Here is a 23,677-nt window from a genome sequence, read left to right on the forward strand (position 1 = left end):
GTAAATACTTTCTGGATCCAGGTTCTTCCGCTTTGTTGATAAAACGACCTGTTTTGGTGGAGCACATCTCTTGGGAAATTCCTGACCAAGAATGTATGGATGTTAATTTTTAAGACCATGTGTTTGGGCGAGGAAGTACCCACCCACTTAGGCTTTTGGTATTTCTTTAAAAGGACTCACAGGATTGAGAGATAGTTTTGATCACAGTTATGGGTTATTACAGTGAACAGCAGGATCAGCACGGGACAGAACAGAGAGGCATCAGGAAGAGTCTGGAGAGGAGTCCAGACCTTCCAAAGGTCCCCATCATGGGATGACGGGAAGGGAGGTCCCGGACAGAACATTGTTCTTTCTTTAGCAGAAGAAATGAGAAAAATATATCCAAGGTTTCTGCCTCAGGAAGTCTTCTTAAAACTCAGAGTGTGGGGATTTTGCCGAAGACTTGTCACGTAGGCACTTGTTGCCTGAGCAACCAATCACTGTTACTAAAATTCCAAACTCCGAGAAGTAAAGTGAGTGTTCATCATAACTTACATTGTTTGCACAAGCAATCTAGGAGACTAATATAGCAGAATTCAGTCTTCCAGTCACATAAAACTACTTATCAGTGCAGAGTCTGGCAAATTCTACAGGCCAGGTTTCCAGAAATCTTCCCAAAGGTCAGTTTCTCAAGCTGGTCCTCCTGGAGATAACAATATCAATTAGGCTAAGTTAACTCTTACACAACACCAATGTCTAAAAAATGTCCTCCTTCTACTTTTACACTTGACAGATACATTGTCTGGGCATACAGAGTACCAGATTTTCATTCATTTCTTTATGGAACTTGGAAAGTATGTGTATATTCTTTTAACTTCTATTGTTACAGTACAAAACCAGATACTACCCTTATTCTCATGCTTTGTATGTGACCAAATTTTGTTTCTTCCTTCTTTCCTTCATTCCTTCGTTCCTTCGTTCCTTCGTTCCTTCCTTCTTTCCTTTCTTCCTTCCTCTTTCTCTCTTTTCGTCTCTCTCTCTCTCTCTCTCTCTCTCTTTTTCGTCTTTCTGGAAGCTTTAGGTCTTTCTCTGTAAACTCCATTTTCTAAAATTCCAGGTTCTAACACTTTGAGAATGTTAAAGATTATTTTTGCTGGACAAGTAGCAGTTTCAATCTGGAAGTCATGTCTTTTAATTTGGGGATATAATTTGTGTGTGTGTGTGTGTGTGTGTGTGTGTGTGTTTAATGTTTATTACTTTTTTTTTGAGAGAGAGAAAGAGACACAGAGCATGAGTGGGAGAGGGACAGAGAGAGGGAGACACAAATCTGAAACAGGCTCCAGGCTCTGAACTGTCAGCACAGAGCCCAAAGTGGGGCTCAAACTCATGAACTATCAGATCATGACCTAAGCCAAAGTCAGACGCTTAACCAACTGAGCCAACCAGGCGGCCCTTTGTGTTGATTTTTAAATTGTCCTCCCCTCTTCTTTTTTTTCTGTTCTCTTCTTCTCTCTTATCCCATTATTCAGACTTTATACTTTTAGAATTAGTCAACTTATTTTCTTGAGGTTTATCTCATATTTTCCATGTCCTATATAAGGTATAAAAAATAATTATGAAAACTCAAACAATATAAATAAAAACTTCATCTCAGGGATATATTCTTTTGAAAATGTAAAAAAAATAAGAACATTCAACTGAGAAAGTACATAAGGGAGAAAAGTATATTTTAGCATTAACTATAAAAGATAAAGCACAGATGTAATAGAGTATAAACCAAAACAAACTTATTTTTAAAGAGAACTTAAATGGACAAACCTTTATCCAAAATGATCAAGAAAATTATATGGCACAAGGGAACATTAGAAATTTGAAATTATGATAATTGAGGACACGCCAGAGATTTCAAATATAGTAAGAATATAGCACAAACCATCATACAATATTGTTCCCGGAAGAGTGAAGTAGTATAAATTCAAACCCTAAACCTATGTGAGGTACAGAGCTACAGCTATCAACTCAGAGGACAATTTTGGTTCACTCAGAGCCCATACCAAACTAGATGCGCTTCTTCCTTATCTTTATGGCACATACCCTATCCCAAATTCTTTATTATCCCTCTGTCGCCAGAGAGTGGGTTTTTCTGGAGTTCTCCAATCTTTCTCCAAGGATGCAGCCCTTCAAATGGGCCAGTCTGTAGGTCTCATCTACTTGCCCATTCCACACAGGCATGGATTCATCTTTGCATGTAAGCTTTAAGATTTTGGCCCACGGATGACAGAAACCGGGTGTGGCCCTGCCCTCCCAGGCCAGGGTAACTGTAGCGTCAGCTAAAATCACACTGGCTCTTAGTTTGCTTTTTGTTTCTGACCCCAGGAAATGTCCCCATCCTTTCTGGCTAGGTAGGCTTACCACTCGAAAGGAGACTGGTTACATTTCATCCTAAATTTCCACGCTTGACTTGGAAGTCTGCCCGGTACTTTAATCTGCCATATGGACAGAACTCAACGTTTCTGCAGTTTTATTCACTTCTACAAATGTTGTATTTCAGACATCGTTTTCCCTACTGGAAAACAAATGGTGTAGACGATGTCCTATTTTGTGTCTCTTAGTACACATATATGAGACATTTAATAAATACTTTCATAAGATAATTGAGAGGATCAGTGATATGTTACTTTTTTTCCTGAAACATACTGAGCCTTCCAGTAAAATGGGTTGACTGACAAAAGCATACAGGATGAGCACACACAAAGTGTGATCACTGGACATCATGCAGTTTACATGATAACGACCTTCATTGAGGAGATCACCTCCAAATCAGACTTCCTGTGGAGTATTACCTTCTTGTTAGTTATTCGTTGCATGGGCTTTGGAACATTATAAATTTAAGTTGAGTAATTACAACTTTTTAAAAATGCTCAACCTTGAGGAAAAATGCAAATTCAAAAATATGCAATCAATCCCTGAAGATATATTGTAATCTAGCCCCAAGTAGCTGTCCTGCAAGCTAGATAGTAACTTTCGGTAATGACATTTTATTGCCTACAATGAAAGTTTCCTATCTTGAACATAAAATTTACCAAGGAGGTATATCTGCTGCCATAATTCTAAATATCATAATCCTGAATAAAACGGTGGGAGAATAATTCGGTAAAGGATTTCAGTGTATTGGCAGAAGGTGTGAATCTTGAGTAGTAGGTAATTCACGTCCAAAATGCAATGCAGACATGCATCCATTGTGATAAACAAGGAAAATAAAGCTGTTTGGCATTAATGACAGAGGCAAGATGAAATCCCCCTCCCAAAAAAAAGGTAGCCATGTGGAAGTCACAGCTTCAAAATTTCACACTTCTAAGGAAAATATACTAATCATACAATAGAATCATGTTGTTTTACATATGAAAAATAATAAATACGGGGGAAAATGGAACACAATTTCAAATGTATTACATAATCATGCTGAGTGATATGTAAGAGAAGGAATCCAAGAAACTTTTGAATACAATATTTTGAATATATATCTTCATGGTAAAGACAAAAGGAACTCCAACTAAATATTGCAATCTAGCAAGTATATTTCCTTTTCAGTGTATGAATTGGCAATTCTAAACTTTTTATTTATATCTTATGATTAAGATTCTTTCTAGATTGGAGAACACTATGGAAAATGATAGTTAAGTGAACCCATGACCTTGGAATGGACTATGAACCAGAATGAAGCAATATATTTTACTACAAATAAGAGTAGTGAGGCAACTGACAGAGTTTGAACACCCTTGGATTGGATAATATAACGGTATCAGTATTCAGTTCCAAATTTTGTTACTGTGGTTATAAATGAATAACCTTTTTGTTTTTGTTTTTTTAGTAAATACATATATAATACATACTGTATTTATAGGTAAGGAAGCTTGGTAACCTGCTCTCATCTAAGAAACGATTACCTATATCTGTCTATAAGTAAACAGATGCATGCATATATGTAAGAAATGGTAAAACAAATATGATAGAACATACGGGGTTCTGTGTGAAAGACATTAAATGATTTTTTGTACAATTTCTGAAATTTTTACCTAAGTCCAAAATTATTTCATAATAAAAGTTGAAGCAAACAATAGGCTTCATATTTATAAACAATAGCCAGATAGAAGATATAAAGACAAAACTTTATTTACAATAGAAATTTAAAAGACAAAATGCTAAGGAATGTTTAACAAGAAATATTAAATAACATTTTATGAAAAATATTTGAAACAAGGCACAGAGTATTTGAACAAATACAGTTCTTGTCTTAGATAGAATGGCAAAATATCATAAATACGTACATGCTCCCTAATTTAATTTGTAAATTTAATGCCATAGCACTAAATTTTACCAGCCATTATTTTCTAGAACTTTTCCAGAACAAATTATTCTAAAATTCATATACAAAAATAAATATGAAAACATTCATAGGAAAAACTGAAAAAAGAAAAAGAAAACAATGAGGGGTGATAAATATATCCAGTATAAAACACATGAAGATGTGTTCAACTTCATTTTTTTTCAACTTCATTCATAATATCAGATATTCAGATTGAAAGTTACTGACATACTCTTTCTCACATTTTCAATTCAGGAGAAGTAAGGAAACGTCATAGGTGAAGGTAAATACTAAAGGGAGATTATACCAAGTAGACACTTCGATCCTTGGAAATGAATGCAGATCATCTGAAATGGTAATTTTCCTCTTAATTTGTTATAATATGTATGACTGTTTAAGGCAAAAAGTATATTATTGTGTGTCAGGATTTTCAGTATATGTGTGAACCATACATATGAAAACTGTAACCTAAGGAGAGAGACTGCAAAGTTAGTACACTTTATATGAGTTGGCATAATATAAAATATAAGCATGCTAGATTTGTATATTGTAATCCCTGGAGTATTCTCTCTGTCTCTCCTCTCCCCTAAAATATAGCCAAATAATCTAGAAGCCAATGGATACATTAAAATAGGACACTGAATACATTCAAATAATTTCAGAGAAAATTGAAAACGTGGAAAACGGGAAAAAAAATCCAAAAAAGACAAAAACTTACATGGTAACCTAAGTAATTAATTAATTAATTGGGTAAAATACTAATGGTCTAAGCATTCTAAAAGGTGGAGATTAGCACAACAAATTAATATAAAATGTGAACCAAATATATGTTGCCTATAAGAGACATACTTAACAGATACAGACACAGATGAGTTGAAAGTAAATGCCTGGAAAGAAATACAAACCAACCTTTTGCAAATAGTAAAATGGCTAGACTGGCTATGCTAATGTGACAAAATAAACCCTAAACACCTAAAGAGACAGTGGAGGATATTACATTATAGTAAAGGGGGAAACTCACCAGGAAACTACAAATACTGTAAATGTTTATACATCTGATAATAAAACCTCAAATAACATAAAGCAAAATTTGACAGAATTAAAAACAAAATTAGACAATGACACCATTATAAACGGACATGTTTACACATTTTCTGAGCATTTAATAGGAAATTAGACACAAAACCAATAAAAAAAATGGAATCTGAACACTCCTTGCCACCTTAATCTAATTGACATTTATGAAATATTAAGTTAACTGCATAAATTAACGTCAGAATACAAATTCTTTTAGTTGCACATGGAATATTCACCAAAATAGACCCTATGCTGGATGATCAAATATGTCTCAGTAAGTATAAAAGAATCGAAATTACATAAAGTGTGTTCTCTGACCACAATGAAATTATATTAGGTGTTAATAACAATAAAATTTCTAGAAAAGTTCCAACTTTCTGGAGATAAAACAATATATTATGACTGGGTCATGGCCCAAATAAAATAAGGAAACAGTTTGAACTGAATGACAATAAAAATAAAATATATCAAAAATTGCGGGTTGCAGCTAAAGCAGTGCTTAAAAGGAAACATAGCGTTTTAAGTGGTTACATTACAGAAAATAGAAGCTCTAACATCACTGACCTAATAGTCCACTTTTAGAAAATAGGTTAAGAAAAACAAACTCAAGTAGAAGAATGAAAAGAATAAATGTAAGAGCAGAAATGAACAACATATTTTAAAGTTAAGGAAAAAAAAAACACAAAAGCTAATAATACGAAAAGATCAATAAAATTGCCACACACTTATTTAGACTCATCGAGGAAATTAAAGAGATGAGAAAGAAATTATCAAAATTAAAAATGCATGAGTGGTTCTTAGTACAGATCCTACGGGCAGTGAAGGGACAAGAAGAGAATATTATGAACAACTCGATGAAATCAAACATGCGATTTGGATGAAAAGGCTAATGACATGTGAAATAACAACAATTGACAAAAAAAAGAAACAGAAAACTTAAATAGCCTTGTATCTATTAAACAAATTGGACTTGTTATCAAAAAAAGTCAAAAATTCCAAGCCTCGATGGTGTCACACATGTGTTTACTCAAATATCAAGGAATAATGAATGCCAAATTTATACAAATTTTTCAGAAAACAGAGGAAAAACGCTGCACAAATCATTCATGAAGCCAGCATGACCCTAATACTAAGTTCTAACAAAGATAACGAAAATAGAAAATTAGACACCATTATCTCTCATGAACATAGATTCAAGGGCATTAACAAAACATTAACAAATAAACTCCAACAAGATGAGAAAAAGGTAAACATTGTGCTAAAGTAGGGATTATATCAGTAATGCCAGGTTGAAAATCAATTAATGTCTTTTCCCATATTATGATAATGAAAATGTTAGAACTTAGAATATATTGTTTAAATTTTTTAAACATTTATTTATTTTTGAGAGAGAGGAGGCAGAGTGTGAGTGGGGGAGGGGCAGACAGAGAGGGAGACACAGAATCCGAAGCAGGCTCCAGGCTCTGAGCTGTCAGCGCAGAGCCTGACGCGGGGCTCAAACTCACAAACCGTGAGATCGTGACCTGAGCCAAAGTCAGACGCTTAACATACTGCGTCACCCAGGTGCCCCAGAACTTACAATATTTTTAATAAATGCAGAAAAAAGTTCCTGACAAAATTTAACATCAGTTTTCATTAAAAACTCTTGAGCAAACTAAAGTGGGGTGCTATCACAATAAGGCAAATAAAATACAATTCATAAGATAGGCAAGAAAGAAGTAAAAACTCTCCCTATTGACATCTATTAGTTTATACAGCAAATCCCTGTGAACTGACTGGCTACTGGAATTAATAAGTAAATATAACAAGGCCAAAAAGTACAAGGTTGGTAAACAAAAATCTGTTGTATTAATATATATCAGTAGCACACATTTGGGGAATTAAATTTTTAAAAATGCACTTCAAATAATGCCAACAACTATAAAATATTTAAGACTGAAAGTAAGAAAATATGTACAAGACGACTGCACTGAAAAATAAAAGCATTTCTGGGAAAAAATAAAGAAGACAAAAATAAATGCAGAAATACATCCTATTTTGGAGTTGGAAGACTAAAACAAACAAACAAGCAAACACAACCAACTCTGGCATGCTTCCAGATGTAATGAGCAGAGCAAAGGAAGAGGAAGGGAGAGACTATCGCCGGACCTCAAGTTCTCAACTGTAACACATCAAGGTGGGAAACCGTGGAATGAAATCTGCAGATCAACTAGATGAAAGGAATATAACCCTAAGTCCCATTGACAGGCAAGGCACTACTCACTTGTCATGGAGAGAAAAATACGATTTTGTAAGAAATCAGAGAATATGTCACTTATAAACCTAATCTGAAGATATCACCAAACTGTGTAACAAACTAAAATGGAGACTTCAGAGTAAAGATGTCTTAAACAATAAGGAAAAGAGATTTGAGAAATGAGCTTTGGCCTATAGGAATTCGATGCTAAACCATTGTTTTAGAATCCATCTTTTTGAAATAAGTGTACCAGCCAATAAGGGCAGATTAACTAAAATACTCATAGTATAATAGTCATAACTGACAACAGTGAATCTCCATTAGTAAGAGAATGTAAAGCCTGTGACAATCCATACCATGAAATTGTATGCAACAATTACTAAAAGAAAGAATTTGATCTATAAGACAATTGGGAAAGATTTCTACAACGTACAATACTGGGAACATCAAAAACAAGACCTAAAGGTGTAAAACATAGTGTTGCATTTTTGTAAAACACCACAAAAATTAATAGCCCAACTATTATGCATACATGATTGTAAGAACATTGAGAAGGGTGCAAAACAGTACACACCGCCTTATTATTAGTTAAGTTTGAGGGAATGTGGGTGAATTTATGACCTAAGTCCACTATGATTTGTCATCTCGTAATTCTGTAGGCTGGTAATTTAAACAGTGCTTAGCTGGGTAGTTCTTGTTTTTCCTGACCTTAGTCAAATATTCTAAGAGAATTGTAATGCAAAATGTACGTCACTTCTTATCAAAACCAGTATAATAAAGCTGGGCTAGATTCAGAGTGGAGAAATAGATTCCTAGTGTTTTTCTTTTCTTTTTTTTCTTCGTGAGTGGCAAAGTCACACTGCAAAGGATGCATCTAGGAATCAGAGACATTCTCGCAACCATCTTTGCAAAACAATCTATCACAATGGAGAAATGGGGGGATGATTGGGAAAGGAGGAGGGTGACAACAGATTCAAAATTTAAGACCAGGGTTTGAGCAATTGCACTAATGAAAATAGAATCTCAACTTTGAAACATGAAGGAGACACACAGCACAAATGGCATGTGACAATCTCAGAATGGGACACACACAAATAATTCGCTTACTTAAAAACTCTGGATAAGGGTTTCCTGGAAAGTAGAAATTGAAGACTGTCATCCCAACTCAGTATGGTTTTAAAACATTTTGTACATGTGTACACTGTATATTTTATAAAAATAATTTTTAAAGTTCGTTCTCTCCAAATTAATCTACGCAGTCATTGCAATTCCAACAAAAATTGTAATAGGGTTTTTAGTGAGAGTGGACTAGATAATCCTCATATAAATGCTGAAAAATAAATTATTCAAGAATAACCAAGCTATCCTAATGAATAAAAATGAGGAGAAAACTCGTCTTACAATATACTGATTTATTATAAAAGTAATTAAAATGTTATCATATTGCTTCAGGGGTAAAGATATTAATGGATAAGAATATGACCTCAGAATGAAACTTACACATATATGAGGACTTAGTGTATGATAAAAATGGCATTAGTACTAAATGAGGAAAAGGAAAAAGCTCTTTACAAGAAGTTATAACAGGTAGTTAATATAAGAGGAATCTTGAATCTGTTAAACATGTGACAGATACTTAAACACACTAGTAATCATAGATAAGAATAGATACCATTTTTTCCCGTTCGACTGGTAAAAATTAAAATGCTTGAAGATACCAAATTTGGCTAACATCAGGTAAAGTTGACTCCTCATTCACTTGACATAGAAGACTAAATTGATAATTCATTTCAATAGCAGTTGACTAATGTAGTAAAGTTGATAACGTATGGGATGTATGGAAAAGTAATTTAACTGCTTATACGTCCGTAAGAATTTCTTGCATGTTTTTACAGTGAAACGTGGCTGAGCATGTTTATTGCTGCACCTTATTTTTCAAGGTGAAAAAAATTATAAATTATTCACAGGGTTACAGGTGAACTATAGTGTGTTCATATGAGAAAATAATACATAAAATTAAAATGAATGAATTATAGCAAAAGTAGATCTCAAGCGATAATTCTGAGTGAGAAAAGTAACCTTAACAATAATGTTTAGGATAACATTTATATTAACAATAAAAACACACAGAGAGTATGCTGTTTTTATATATTAAAATTCTGGGTGATGCGAAAAAGGATATTTGTTATATTATTCTTCACTTGTCTGTAGATAACATAAAAAACATTGAATTGTAGTCATTTAAACTGTTTTAGCTATGCAAATAAAAACTGATCCAAGAAAAGTTTGGTATTAAGAACAAATATTCACTGGATGTATGCTGTATTCGACAGCATATAAAATGTTATCTCAGCTAATCCTCAGAATAACGTTATGTAGTGGATGACGGTTGTGTTCCCATTTTATAGGTTAAAAAACTGAGCTGCAAAGAGATTAGGTTTATTGTCTAAAGTCATGGATGTAGTTAATGATAGAATTGGAATTAGAAGCAAGACACTAAGACTCCAGCATCTGGGTATTATTTGAGATTCATTCTTGGACTTTAAGTTCATTGTCCCATGAAAAATAAGTGAGGAGATTTTATTATACAAGTTGGAAGGCATGACATGAATGTACTGGAAGAATTTGGGCTCTATTAGGCAGGGTTTGGAAATTCTAAGGTTGCTTATACAGGGCTGGAGATGAAAAGAGTTTGGGAATTTGCCAGTTGGTCCAGAGGGAGGGTGGTATTATTGGCAAAATAGAGCTCAACCTCTATCCTGTCTACTCATAGGAGGATAGATAGAATGATTCTTGCAGGATGAAATGACAGGCTGCTGTTGATATCAAGTGTCAGACACACTAGGTCATGGATAGATGGAAATCAATGGCTAAAATACAGTTACTGGACAGAACAGAGAGAACAGGCAAGATATTCAGAAACTTTGAGGAATAAATTTAAAGAAGAGTCACGATTTAGTCAAGATAGGAAACTCAATTGTCAGCAATACTCTTCTAACGTTGATGGGATCATTCCTGCACCAAAGATTTTACATTACTCCTGTCTAGAACTTGGGATGTTGATGACAAAGAGGAAGGATAGCAATATAGTTTTGGATTAGGGACGATATAACTGACTTTTGGAAAAACAAAACAAACATAAGAGAGAACCAGGTGATTTCCTCTTCATGAAGGGAAAGAATGTCCTCTCAAAACACATCTCTTTGTAACATCTCCCAAAGTTGAATTCTTGGCCGAAAAGATGATCTAGGTATTAAACCATTGGCAAGGTGGGTCTTGAGAAGGACTGTCCAATCACCTTCTGTTCCCCGGAGTTTTATATAATTCGGAGAAAGAATTATCAATCACATGAGACTCAGGGGATCAGTTTTAGGACTTATAAGGATAAATTGAAAAAAAAAATTAATTGAGCTTATTTCTCTAGACATAGGCAGATTTGGGCGTCATTGGGCCTTCCTCAAAGAGAGAGGCCTTTTTAACCTGGCGGAGAGAGGAAAATCTCTACATGTCAAGGATAAGCCAGTCTTCTCTGCAAGAAAGAAAGTTGCTGAGCCTTCTCTATTTCTTTTTCCAACTTAACCCACAAATAGGAGCGGAGACAAGGAGGTAGAAAGTAGTTTTCCCTTCTTTCTCTTCGCCTGAGAAGTGGATATTCTTTCTCTCCATGGGAACAGGACGAGGTAAAAGCATGTCTCACTAAAATATTTCTTACATTGACAGGGAGGTGAACATAAGAAAGAGATTCTTCTCTCCCTCACCCATTCAAGGAACACAGCCCAGCAAAATAATTGAGTGCATTGTATTTCCTTGGCTTTGTTTACTATCCAATGCCAGAGTAAATGATAACAAGCAATCTTCTAACAAAGCAACTGTTTGAGTTCAACTAATCCATTAAAGAAAGTTGTGCTGTATTTCATTACTTCATGTATCGCTTTGTGAGAATGAAGGCAGATTTCATGACATTTGCACTGCATTTTGTAAATCGTAGTTTTAGGCAAATCAAACTGTTAAAGCTTTTAAATTAGAAACTGTAAGGATTCTTATTTTATTCTTAAAAACTAAAACCGTTAATGATTGCTAAGGTGTTGAATTTCACAGGATGATGGTTATAAGCATCAGGCTTGAAATCTGATATTTTTTTTAATGACTGATAATATTACATGACTTACTGCCACAAAATCTTTATGACGTTTTCTCCAATGAGCTCACCTACGTCCCACAAAATAAGCTTTTTAAGGTAGTGTGAATTATGAAAAAAAAAGTGAACTTTGGTAAAGAGATACTGTTTGAGACATATTGAAACTTACCTTATGTGTGGTTTAATTATGCTGTGTGGAAAATGCTGGCAATTGGACTTTTCATCGGTTTGTGACTTGAAAAAGCAGGTCAGCGATAGGAAAAGAAGAAGCCAGAGGGTAAAATATACTTAAAATGGTTTTTAGGAAAGTTTAAAGATCAAGTTGAAAATTTTCTGATATATTCTCCTCATTTGAACCTCCATTATGTTTCTTTAATCTTATTTAAAAGTATAATATCCTAACTTTTATAGTTTTTCATTGTGTTCTTTTTATAACCCATGTAGACCAAGTCATTTGAGTTCAAGAACTATATCATACACTGTTGACATTCCCACCTACAACTGAGTAGAAGTTTTTTCTTCCTGATACAAGCTTAATAGGTATTTTTTAAAATTATTAAAGAAAATATGATCCTAAGTTTCTTTAGGATAAATATGAGAGCATTGTCTACAAACTATTCTTATGCCGTATGGACACAAAGGAAAATTGAAACGTGTTTTATCACAACACAGAGCCTCATGGCCAATGCCAATACTCCCAGCCCATCTTGACCAGACCATCTTTATTCTACATTGAGGTCACAGATGGCATACCTAGCCTAGCTAGGTTTATTATGAGTATCAACTGTTGGTATCTAGAGTGAAGAGGAAGATTGAATATTACAAAATAATAGCCCTTACTACAAACTAGAAGTTTTTAAAAATTATGATGATTTGGTGTCTCCTCAGTATAAAGACACCACATCATTATTAAATTTATAACAGACACAAAAATGAGAACTCTCATTAGTAGGGAGCTAGCTTAGGAAAATATAGACTAGCAATGTCCAATAGAACTTTCTGTGGTGATAGAAATGTCCTACATCTGTGCTGTGCCATATGGTAGCCATTATACACATGTGGCTATTGAGCTCTTGGAAAATAGCTAGTGTGACATAGAAACTAAGTTTTTAATTTTACTTACTTTTAATTAATTTAGATGTAGATAGCCACCTGTGGCTGGTGCCTACGTATTGAATATACCAGTGGGACCATTTTGCAATTCAAATTCCATATTCTAAGTTACTTTGACTCTGAACCCTGGGGGCATAAACTTTAATGCCATTGTGAAGCAGTAGAAAGAAAACATTATTTAAAGGTTAGGCATGGAGGTTTTGAAGAATGTACTATAAACCAGAGCTGTAAGAGACTCTTAAATACAGAGAACAAACTGAGGGTTCCTGGAGGGGTGTTGGGTGATGTGATGGGCTAAATGGGTGATGGCCACTAAGGAGGACACTTGTTAGGATGAGCACTGGGTGTTACATGTAAGTGAGGAATCACTAAATTCTACTCCTGAAATAATTATTACACTACATGTTAACTAACTTGGACTTAAATTAAAAAACAAAACAAAACAAAACAAAACAAAACAAAACCCCTGTAAACCCAAGGGAGAAAAAAAAAAAACAGGGCTATGATAATAGTTAATATTAACTGGAAATGCTTTCTACATGCCAGATATTGATTAAAAGGTTTTACAAGGGTTAACTCTTTTTTTTTTTTTAAATCTCATAACACCTTTTGAAATTAGTACTATTATTTACCCTCTTATTGATGAAGAACATAAGGCACAGAGAAGTTAAGTCACTTGTCCAGGGCATAAGTGTTGGGAGTCTGGATGCAAACAGACTGCCTTACCCAGAATAGAACCTCCAAGTATAGTTTTCAGCTTTCCTGGGATATATGTAATAATTTCCCAAATCTAAAACACTGTGAATTTAAGATCTTCCATTATTTTTTTCACCTCTAAGAAAAGAAAAACAACCACAAATATTGCCAATTAACTGACAGGCCACTAATCACAAATGCAATCAGAAATGTTACGACATGGAAAAAAAATATGACTTAGCATAAGGAAATATTTTAGTGCTGCTGATAAGATTCAGGTCTTTTTAGTTATAAGTAATCATCTACTTCTTTTTCAGAGTCAGAATGTTTGATGTTTGAATGAAGGTGACCTGTGACTGATAGAAAGTTCTAATTTTTCAGAGCACCCGGCTGGCTCAGTTGGTGGTAAATGTGACTCTTGAAGCAGGGAAGAATATCCAATGGAAAAACAGATGGTCTCTTCAGCAAATAGTACAGGGAAAACTGGACAGTGACATACAGAAGAATGAAACTAGACCACTTTCTTACACCAACACAAAAATAAATTCAAAATGGGTGAAAGACCTAAAGGTGAGGCAGGAAACCATCAAAATCCTACAGTAGAAAAAGGCAGCAACCTCTTTGACCTCAGCTGCAGCAACTTCTTCCTACACACGTCTCTGGAGGTAAGGGAAACAAAAGCAAAAATGAACTGTTGGGACCTCATCAGGATAAAAAGTTTCTGCACAGTGAAGGAAGCAATCAATAAAACTAAAAGGCAGCCTACGGAATGGGAGAAGATATTTGAAAACGACATATTGTATAAAGGGTTAGTATCCAAAATCTAGGAAGAAATTATCAAACTCAACACCCCAAAAAACCAGATAATCCAGTGAAAGAATGAGCAGAGGATATGAATAGACATTTTTCCAAGAAGACATCCAGATGGCTAACAGACACATGAAAATATGTTTCACATCACTCATCATCAGTAGTCATCTACTTTTGAGTACAATACATGAAGCTGGGGTTGTTACCATGGCCTGAAGATAAGAGACTAGAACAAGTAATAAGATTGGATTTTAATAAAACTTTTTCAGGGCTACATCTTTTACTAGAAATAAGGACAGGAGGGGATACATTTAAAGTTGATATTTGTCAACTATGATTTTTCACTATGGAATCCATGTGTGCAGCAACTCTCCGTACTTAGCAAAGGAGGAATACAGATGCCTCAACTGCATTTTTAGGGATAAACCAGGATCTCCTTGATTTTGATGGGACCACATTCTAATATGTATCTGCCTCATCATAGACTTGCCAAAAACAAGGACTGGAACAACCATGAGGCAGGTCTCTGCAACAGTGAATCCACTGTGGCTGCTTGAGCGTGAAATATTTAGAGAAAAACAAAACGTTGGAAAAATTTCTTTAATTTAGTACACTGTCGCAATGTCTTCTTAACAATACCCATGTACTTCACCTGGAAAATCTTCCTTGTCTCCCTAGGCAGGTGTGTAGTTTATCCTAAGCTCCAATGGGTCTTTATGTAAAAATGATGTCATGGTGCTGTAATTATGTGTTTTCAAGTCTATCTCTCTTTTACCCAGTATACTTTTTATATTGTATCTTCTCATCTTAAGACTTCAGCATACAGAAAACTCCTGGAACATATTAGAAAATGACTTTTACTTAATAAACAAAGAGTTATCCAACCATGGGCACTTAAGGACTATCAGGCAAAGAAGAAAAATTAAGCACTCTTAGGTGCCTTATGACACTGGCTGAATATATTTGGACACTACAGAACTTCATTAACAATCACTATTACAATAGCTAATGTGGCATAGTGGATATATGTTGTGTGGTCTGGTCAGAATCCGTTCTCCCTTCTAGGATGAAAGGCTCCCTTTTGGGGTGTGTGTTGGCGGGTTGTTGATGTGGTAAGGGATGGGTCTAGAGTTTCTTATAGCCTTTTGGCTTCCATGTGGGGGAGTCTGCATGAAAACGGAACCATCACAAAGGAAAAGAGATAAGGAACAGAAACATAGAGTTCCCGTAGCCTCATTTGAGCACCTACGTCTAATAGTAAGTGGACTTTTCAAATATTTAAGCCAATAATTCCTTCTTTTCTCCAAGCTACAATGAATATTAGGTAACTCACTCGTTGACTTGGAAGGTAGCCTTTTCAAGGATGCTGTATTGAAACAAAATACTTCATGTGCCTTTCTTCAAGTACCATTAAACAACCATCATGCGCCAGCACTTATGTTGTTTAAAATGGAAGATTTTATTTATTGGTCCCCACGTTTAAGCCTTTAACATGTATCGGCTACTACTCGGTGCTCAGTCACTCTCTGTAAAAAGTGGCATTCCCTTGACAGGGTTTGGTAGAGCAAACCCTGGTAGAAGTGTAAATATCACAAGAATCTCCTGAAGTACATTTCATGCCATGGACCATGTCTGTCCTACAGAAGAATACTGCTGCTTATCTCTTTCAGCCAATATTTAATTTGCATTTTTGTCGAAACATTACGATAGATACTAATTTTTGAAAACTAAATAGGAGCCCATGATCTAATAAATATTGTTTAGCTCTATGGCTTTTAAGAAGACAAGACCATAATTTTTAACCTACCAAATAGCTAATTAAGATATATGTGCACACTAGAAATAATGGCAGAGTGGGGTAAACACTTGAATTTTGGCCTAAACTTGAGATTATCATCATCAACAACAACAACAAAATTGAGGGTTATTTGCTTAATCTTTCTGATTCATGTTTAAGAACAAGTATATAGGATTAGATTATGCCTAAGATTTCTTTAACCTCATATAATCAAAAAATGTGGAATGAGGTCCTTAAGAGGTCATCTGTGAGAGTTCTCTGATTCTGAATAGAATTATAAGGACTCTCATATTTCATTTTACTTCATAAATCTTCTCTCTGACTAATGTATTCCATGTTCACTAAATGAGAACACCTCCCTAGTGTTGTTAGAATATACTTTCTGAACCAGTGCTAACCAATTTTTAATTGACATTGATAGCTATGCTAGTAACCTGGCTCATGGAACTAAATTAAATAATACTAGAAATAGGATTTAGAAAAAGCTCTATGTAGTTTACCTCTGAAATGTTCTATTCCCAACATGAATACATTTTTACCGTTGAAAGACTAAGAACAATTCTTAAGTAGGTATTATTAAGATAAATTAGGTATTGGGACGCCTGGGTGGCTCAGTCGATTTTGCGTCTGACTCTTGATTTTGGCTCGGGTCACGGGATCAAGCCCCATGTGGTTCTGCCCAGCATGGAGCCTCCTTAAGATTCTCTCTCTCTTTCTCTCTCTCTATCTCTCTCAAATAAAAATTAAAAAAAAAGATAAATTAGATATTTTTAGGTAATGAGGATCGATCTATATCTCAGGAACTGTGCAAACTGCATTATGTGACTCATGTCATTTCATTTTCATTCTAATTGTTGATAAACATAATGCTTAATGGGTGAAAACACGGGCTGGTTAGTGTTTGTGCCAGAATTCAATATTTGGTCCATTTGCCCAAATTTAAACATAAGTTTCCAAACCAAAGCTAGATCCTATTAAAATATTTTCCTTATTCTCACAATTTACATAGATTTAAAGAATACAGTATTTTCTATTTTATTCGTAACCCCAGAGAAAACCACAGAATTGAGAAGCGTACAATTTAAGGTAATTTCCAATCAAAACAGTAGAAATTATCCTTTTGGGGTGTACTGAAAAGGTTCCTCTATCTTAGAGTGCCTTGAATGTTTTATTCAAGGTGGCTTAGATTATGCTGTGGTAATGAATAACCTCAAAAATGTCGGCAGTGTTAGATAACAAAGGTTCATCTTTTATGTAAAGTCCACTGAAAATCTGAGCAACTCTCCAGGGCAAGCCATCTCCATGGTCAGGCTGAAGAAGCCTTCAATATCCTGTAGCTACACCATCTCATTGGTCCCCCTTGGTCAGGAAAGTGGACCACTGGCGATTAATTTTTTTCAGTCTAGAAATAAAAAAGTGTCACTTTTACTTTAAACTCATTGGCTACAACTGGAAAAGGGGGTTTTGGAAATAATCTTCTATGTGATTAGAGAAGCAGAAACTGGATATGGGGGACACTAGCAATGTCCTCCACAAGCATCCTTAACACAGGATCTCCAAAGCCATTGCGCAAGTCTGTTACCAAGTTGGCAGAGAGTGAGGAATGGAAAGGATCACGCGTGAAACATTAATTTGCCTTAGGTTCAGGAGTAGCACTTCAGCTAGAATCTGGTCATACCTAACTTCAAGGAAGGCCAGGAAATATAATCTGGATATGTGGTCAGAGGTGAAAGAAAATATGAAAGAAAATGAATTTGGAAATGGTCCAGCATATCCCATCACATGGCTTTGTCCTATCTTGGGATCACTCTCCACCCAAATCTTAATTTTAATGTTTTCTTCTCTTCCAGCTAGTATAAATATTTAGCACAGAGATCTCTCCCACGTTCTCACTCTTACCGAATTGCATATATCGAAATCATGTCCACAACTGAATACTTGACTTAGCACACCAACCTACTCCACCCAGTTCGTATCCCGTCAGCCTATTTTCTTAGATCTACCTTCCAGTATATCCAGAATTGGAGTGCTCCTCATCACTTTCTTTGCTGGTGCTTCAGCCAAGCCACCACCTTCTACTGGGATGATTGCAAAACCTTCTTAACTGGTCCATCAGTTTTTATCCTTGCCCTTACGTTCAGTCTCATTACCGGAGCCAGAATAACCGTAACGCATGAATTGGATTTTGCTACACTGCATTTTCACACTTTGGCTGGCGACGTCCCTTTCTATGAATTGTTCCATGCACCTCAGGCAATAAAAACATCTGCTGCTTTGAAGGGGGAATAATTAAAATGTGCTCACTCATGGTCAAGATTTGTAGACCAACCTGATTGCTCCTTATTTTTTTTTTTTCTGTGACGTTCTGTTTCCCGCTTTCACTCCCAAAATAATTGACAGTGATTGCATAGAATAAGCATTTTTTCTTTCTTCTTTGTGACTTTGGGGATTAGCTGTCCTCTGTTCTCTGATAGGGATATTATAAATTATAAGGTATGTAATACTTTTAAGACGTTAAACAAGCCACAGAAACTGAGAAACATGCCACTCTTTTGTTCCAACCTTTACTATAATTTGTTTAAGTCATATATTGAGAAAGCAATAGTTCAAGTCTTACAGTACTGTTTTCCTAAAGGCAGTTTATGTCTTCCATATGACAGAAGACATCGTAGGGAAAGTGGTTAGTATTTGTCTTTGAACTCAGGCACACATTCAAACATACACATATACCTGCACATACATGAAATCTTCTATTTACATTATATGTGTGTATATCTCCAACAGCTTTTATTACATGATATTGCTAGCTTTTAGTATTTCCCATGATGCACATATCTTATTTTAATATATGCAGATATTATTTCACCACGTTCCTTAGAAATGATTTAATCATGGGATGAGATATCCTTGTCTGTATGTGTTGGGGAGTATTTTGCTGTATTTTTGTCTTTTCAATGCATTTTATTTTCAATTTTATTTTATTACATTTATCAAAGTGAAGTTTCAAAGACCATGATGCTTTATTGCAATGGTAGAGAGATCAAATAAAATTCTCCGCAGCATCGAATATTGTTTGCTTTTATTTTTCCGGCTTTTGAATTTGCCAATACGTTTTTATATTTGTCCATTTCACTTGGTCTTTGCTACTTTATATAAGCATGACTGATTTTTTTTCTTTAAAAGTCAATGTAAGCCTTGTACATGATTTTTAAAACCACATAGTATGCGAGGAGTTATAAGAAACACTATTATTTAACTTGCCTGATTGGAAAGATAGACACGGATTAGGCAACTGTCACTTTTTGTCGTCACATTCTTGAGGAGCCAGTAGGGAACACTTTCCTAACTGTGGAGCAATTTTCTTTTAGTATGCAAACAGCCGTGTTGAAGAGCATGTAATACACGTTGGAAGACTGTGCTTCTACCAAAACGATTGGAGTTGCATGCAAATCGTAGTGACCGTCTAGTTTATGCAGTTATTTAGCAGACGTGTGCAGTGTTACCATGAGTAACACTTTGTGTGGAGCCTTGCTGAACGATCAAATGGAAAGTCCATCTCGGAGTTTGTCCTCAACAGGTTTGGAGTCCAGAAGGGAAACAAGAAAGGAAGCGAAGCACACACAGGACATCTTGCCCGCTCCACCCCTTGTGTGTGTGTGTGTGTGTTTGTTGTTGTTGTTTTAATTGAAGCATAGTGGACAAACCATGTTACATAGCGATTTGACAAGTTTATATGGTATGCTGTGCTGATCACAAAAGTGTAGCTACCATCTGTCACCATACAATGACATTACAATACCATTGACTATATTCCCTATGCTGTGCCTTTATCCCCCTGACTTATTCATTTCATAACTGGAAGCCTATATCTCCCATTCCTCTTCACCTACCTTGCTCATCGCCTCGACACCTTCCCCGCTGGCAGCCATCAGTTTGTTCTCTGTATTCATGAGTTTCTTTCTGCTTTTTGTTTGCTTATTCATATGTTTCATATATCAGATTCCACATATAAGTGAAATCATATAGTATTTGTCTTTGTCTGGCTTATTTCACTTAGCGTAATACCTTCTAGGTCATCTATTTTGTTGCAAAAGGCAAGATCTCATTCTTTTTTATGGTTGAGTAATATTCCATTGTGTTTATACGTGTATGTGTGTGTGTGTGTGTGTGTGTGTGTGTGTGTCTATCACATCTTTATCTATACATCTATCAGTGGACACTTGGGTTGCTTCCATATCTGGGTTATTTCAAATAATGCTGCTGTAAACATAGGCATGCATATATCTTTATGAACTAGTATTTTCATTTTCTTTGGGTAAATAGGTAAATACTCAGGAGTGGAATTATTAGATCATATGGTATTTTCATTTTTTTTTTTTTAATTCTTTAAGGAGCCTCCATACTCTTTTCCACACTGGCTGCACCAATTTCCATTCCGACTAATAGTGCACAACTGTTCCTTTTTCTCCACATCCTCACCCACACTTGTTATTTTTTGTCTTTTTGAGTCTAGCCGTTCTGACAGGTGTGAGGTGATATCTCATTGTGTTTTTGATTTGCATTTCCCCGATCAGTGATGTTGCGCATGTTTTCATGTGTCTGTTACCCACCTGCATGTCTTCTTTGGGAAAATGTCCAATCGGGTGGGACTAACAAGGAGCTTTTGATGAATAGGTTATGTGTGCCTATACACTTCACAGAAAAAGTGTTTCGGTACAACAATCTGTTTTCCTATGTTAATGCTTTTCAGATGGATGCTCAACGTGAAGAGGTAGCCAGATAACCGCCATCATGACAGTAGCCATTTGAACTAATTTAGACTTTGTATAATTGGTGACAGGTGTTATACTATTTAAAAATTAAATAAAATGGGAAATGTGAATTCAGTGGGACACTTGAATTTTCTACCATTATCAATTACTCCTTTGAAAAAATACTGACCTCTCACAAGTGAGGTCTTCCAACATAATAATTAACATTATGGACCTTGGATTTAGACATCTTTGTCTGTACTTTAGTTTCTTGTCATTGTAACAGGAATAGTACTATCTTATAGGATTATGTGATGATTAATGACTACATTTTTGAAAAACACTTAAAACAGAGAATGGCCCAAGTTGTTAAACTTGTCATAGTTACCATGTTTCTCACTGTTATTATTATTATACACTTTTAAACATGCTATTTACTTTTTCTAAATCTCAGTGTCCTTACCTGGATGAATGGACTATGTCGTTTACACTAAAGGGGTTTTATGTAAGTATAGATTAGCTATTATTAGTTCATACACAGCATTATATAAATCATAGCCAATGTTTTGTTTCATTATTATGACTATTATTATTTCAGTATACTTTATTTATTTACCAGCTATGTGAATCTTTGGCAAAATTATTTAATCTCTCTCTGCCTTAGTCTCTTCATTTGGAAAACTGGGACAACATTATTTTTTTTTAATTTTTTTAAATGTCTATTTATCTTTGAGATGGAGGCAGAGTGCGAGTGGGCAGAGGGGCAGAGAGAGAGGGAGACACAAAATCTGAAACAGGCTCCAGGCTCTGAGTTGTCAGCACAGAGCCCGAAGCGGGGCTCGAACCCACAAACCCTGAGATCATGACCTGAGCTGAAGTCGGACGCTTAACCGACTGAGCCACACAGGCGCCTCTGGGACAACATTACTGTACCTTAGGGACTTTTTTATAAAGGCAAACAGAGTTTATAGTAAGCATTCAACAAATAATGACTACAATTATTTTCATTTGTTGTTGCTATTAATGTAGGTTATTGTGATGATGTAGTGTGGAGTAACCACTCATAATACAAAACAATCTGCTTTTCAGTCAACTCAATGAAATTCTATCCATCAGCTAGAGAGATTCAGTGATTAAAAATACCAGATATGCTGTTTCCCATAACCAGACTGTTTTAATATTCTATCAAATATATTTTGTTACACATATATTTGCAAATGGATGAGACGAGACGAAAATATTTTTCTTTTATTTGCTATCTTGTTTTTTTGTTGTTGTTGTTTGTCACTGTTTTCAAATTAAATGTCATATCCAATGGGAAAATGAAAGCTGAAATTTTCAGATATCATAATTGCCAGAAAAGTCATAACACATTATTTAAAAATTAGGGGCGCCTAGGTGGCTCAGTTGGCTAAGCATCCGACTTCAGCTCAGGGCATGATCTCACAGCTCGTGAGTTCGAGCCCCACATCAGGCTTTGTGCTGACAGCTCAGAACCCGGAACCTGCTTTGGACTGTGTGTCTCCCGCTCTCTTTGTCCCTCCCCTACTCGTGCTCTGTCTCTGTCTCTCTTTGTCAAAAATAAATAAACATTAAATTAAAAAAAATTCATAGATGTGCCAAAAGATAAGAGAGATCTTATTATCTCATTAACGAAGAGAGACCTTCATTATCTCATGAGGAATTAAGCTTGCTAACACATAGTACATGCCTATTGGACAAATAAATGGCTGTTCAGTCTCCTTTATGTCACCTGCCAAGCATAGTTTTCTCTAGCGAAGCACACTAAAGAGCTATTTTGAAATGTCCAGGAGAACTTAATCCATTTTTAGAACAAATGATTCTTTATGATCAAATATCTAATATTAAGGATTGATAATGAAGAACAAATTCAGAAGAAGATACATTTATCTTATATTTTACTTTTCAATCATTTGTATTAGTAAAATGAGCATTTGTTCTTATACACAGGATTTACAGAGTCCTTGTTCAATAATTCCCAAACTGTGAAGAATGTACAATCAAAATGAATGTAAGCTACATTTTTTTTCTCTACAAATGAAAAGTTGTATAAAAGTTTAAAAAATTACCACTTTGAGCAGATCTGTATAGAACCAGAGTAAAATGATGGACAGTTACAAATAAGCTAATTTGTAAAGGTTTATGCAGATAAATAAAGATAAAGGTTTATTCAGGAAGCAGAACTCAGGTAATTACGGTACTTACAAATAAGCTATAGGGCTGAGAAGAATGTCATTAATGGCACCCTCCCCTTGAGTTCGCCTGGGATGTTTCTGGATAAACATCTTATATGTTATATGACTGTTAACAACACATCCTTCCTTCTTCAAATTGTCTTGCTTTTAATGACATATTCTGTGATCACCATGCTTAGACAAAATCTGAGCTGCATCCTGAAAGATGAGTAGAAGTTAGATAAAGAAGGTTATGGAACTGGGAAGAATACACAAGAGGGGATCACATGTTCCAAGATCCCTAGGAATGGATATTTTGAGGAGCTTAAGTTCACTGTGAGTGGAGTGTAGCATTTGAGGCATATGAAGTGTTGTGAGGTAAGTCTAAACATGAAGGTAAGAACCATTCCAATCCCCCGCTTTTTTAATGGAAGATTTTAATGGTTCTCTTTAACATTCCTTTTCTTTAATAATTTTCTTTTATTTCATTTTACATTTAGAGTTGCTCTGGTGTTCCA

The 23,677-nt window shown here is 35.2% G+C and overlaps 1 long non-coding RNA gene across 1 annotated transcript; it reads left to right on the top strand.

Annotated features, from left to right (window-relative positions):
- The first annotated feature begins 350 nt into the window (after positions 1 to 350).
- On the top strand, positions 351 to 15,888 carry LOC125922691 (uncharacterized). The gene is made up of 4 exons (XR_007457743.1): positions 351 to 659; positions 3,619 to 3,778; positions 4,601 to 4,700; positions 13,987 to 15,888. It is a non-coding gene; the product is annotated as an uncharacterized LOC125922691 (long non-coding RNA).
- The last annotated feature ends 7,789 nt before the right edge of the window (positions 15,889 to 23,677 follow it).

This window comes from Panthera uncia, chromosome B1 (assembly GCF_023721935.1).
Source record: "Panthera uncia isolate 11264 chromosome B1, Puncia_PCG_1.0, whole genome shotgun sequence".
NCBI lineage: Eukaryota > Metazoa > Chordata > Mammalia > Carnivora > Felidae > Panthera > Panthera uncia.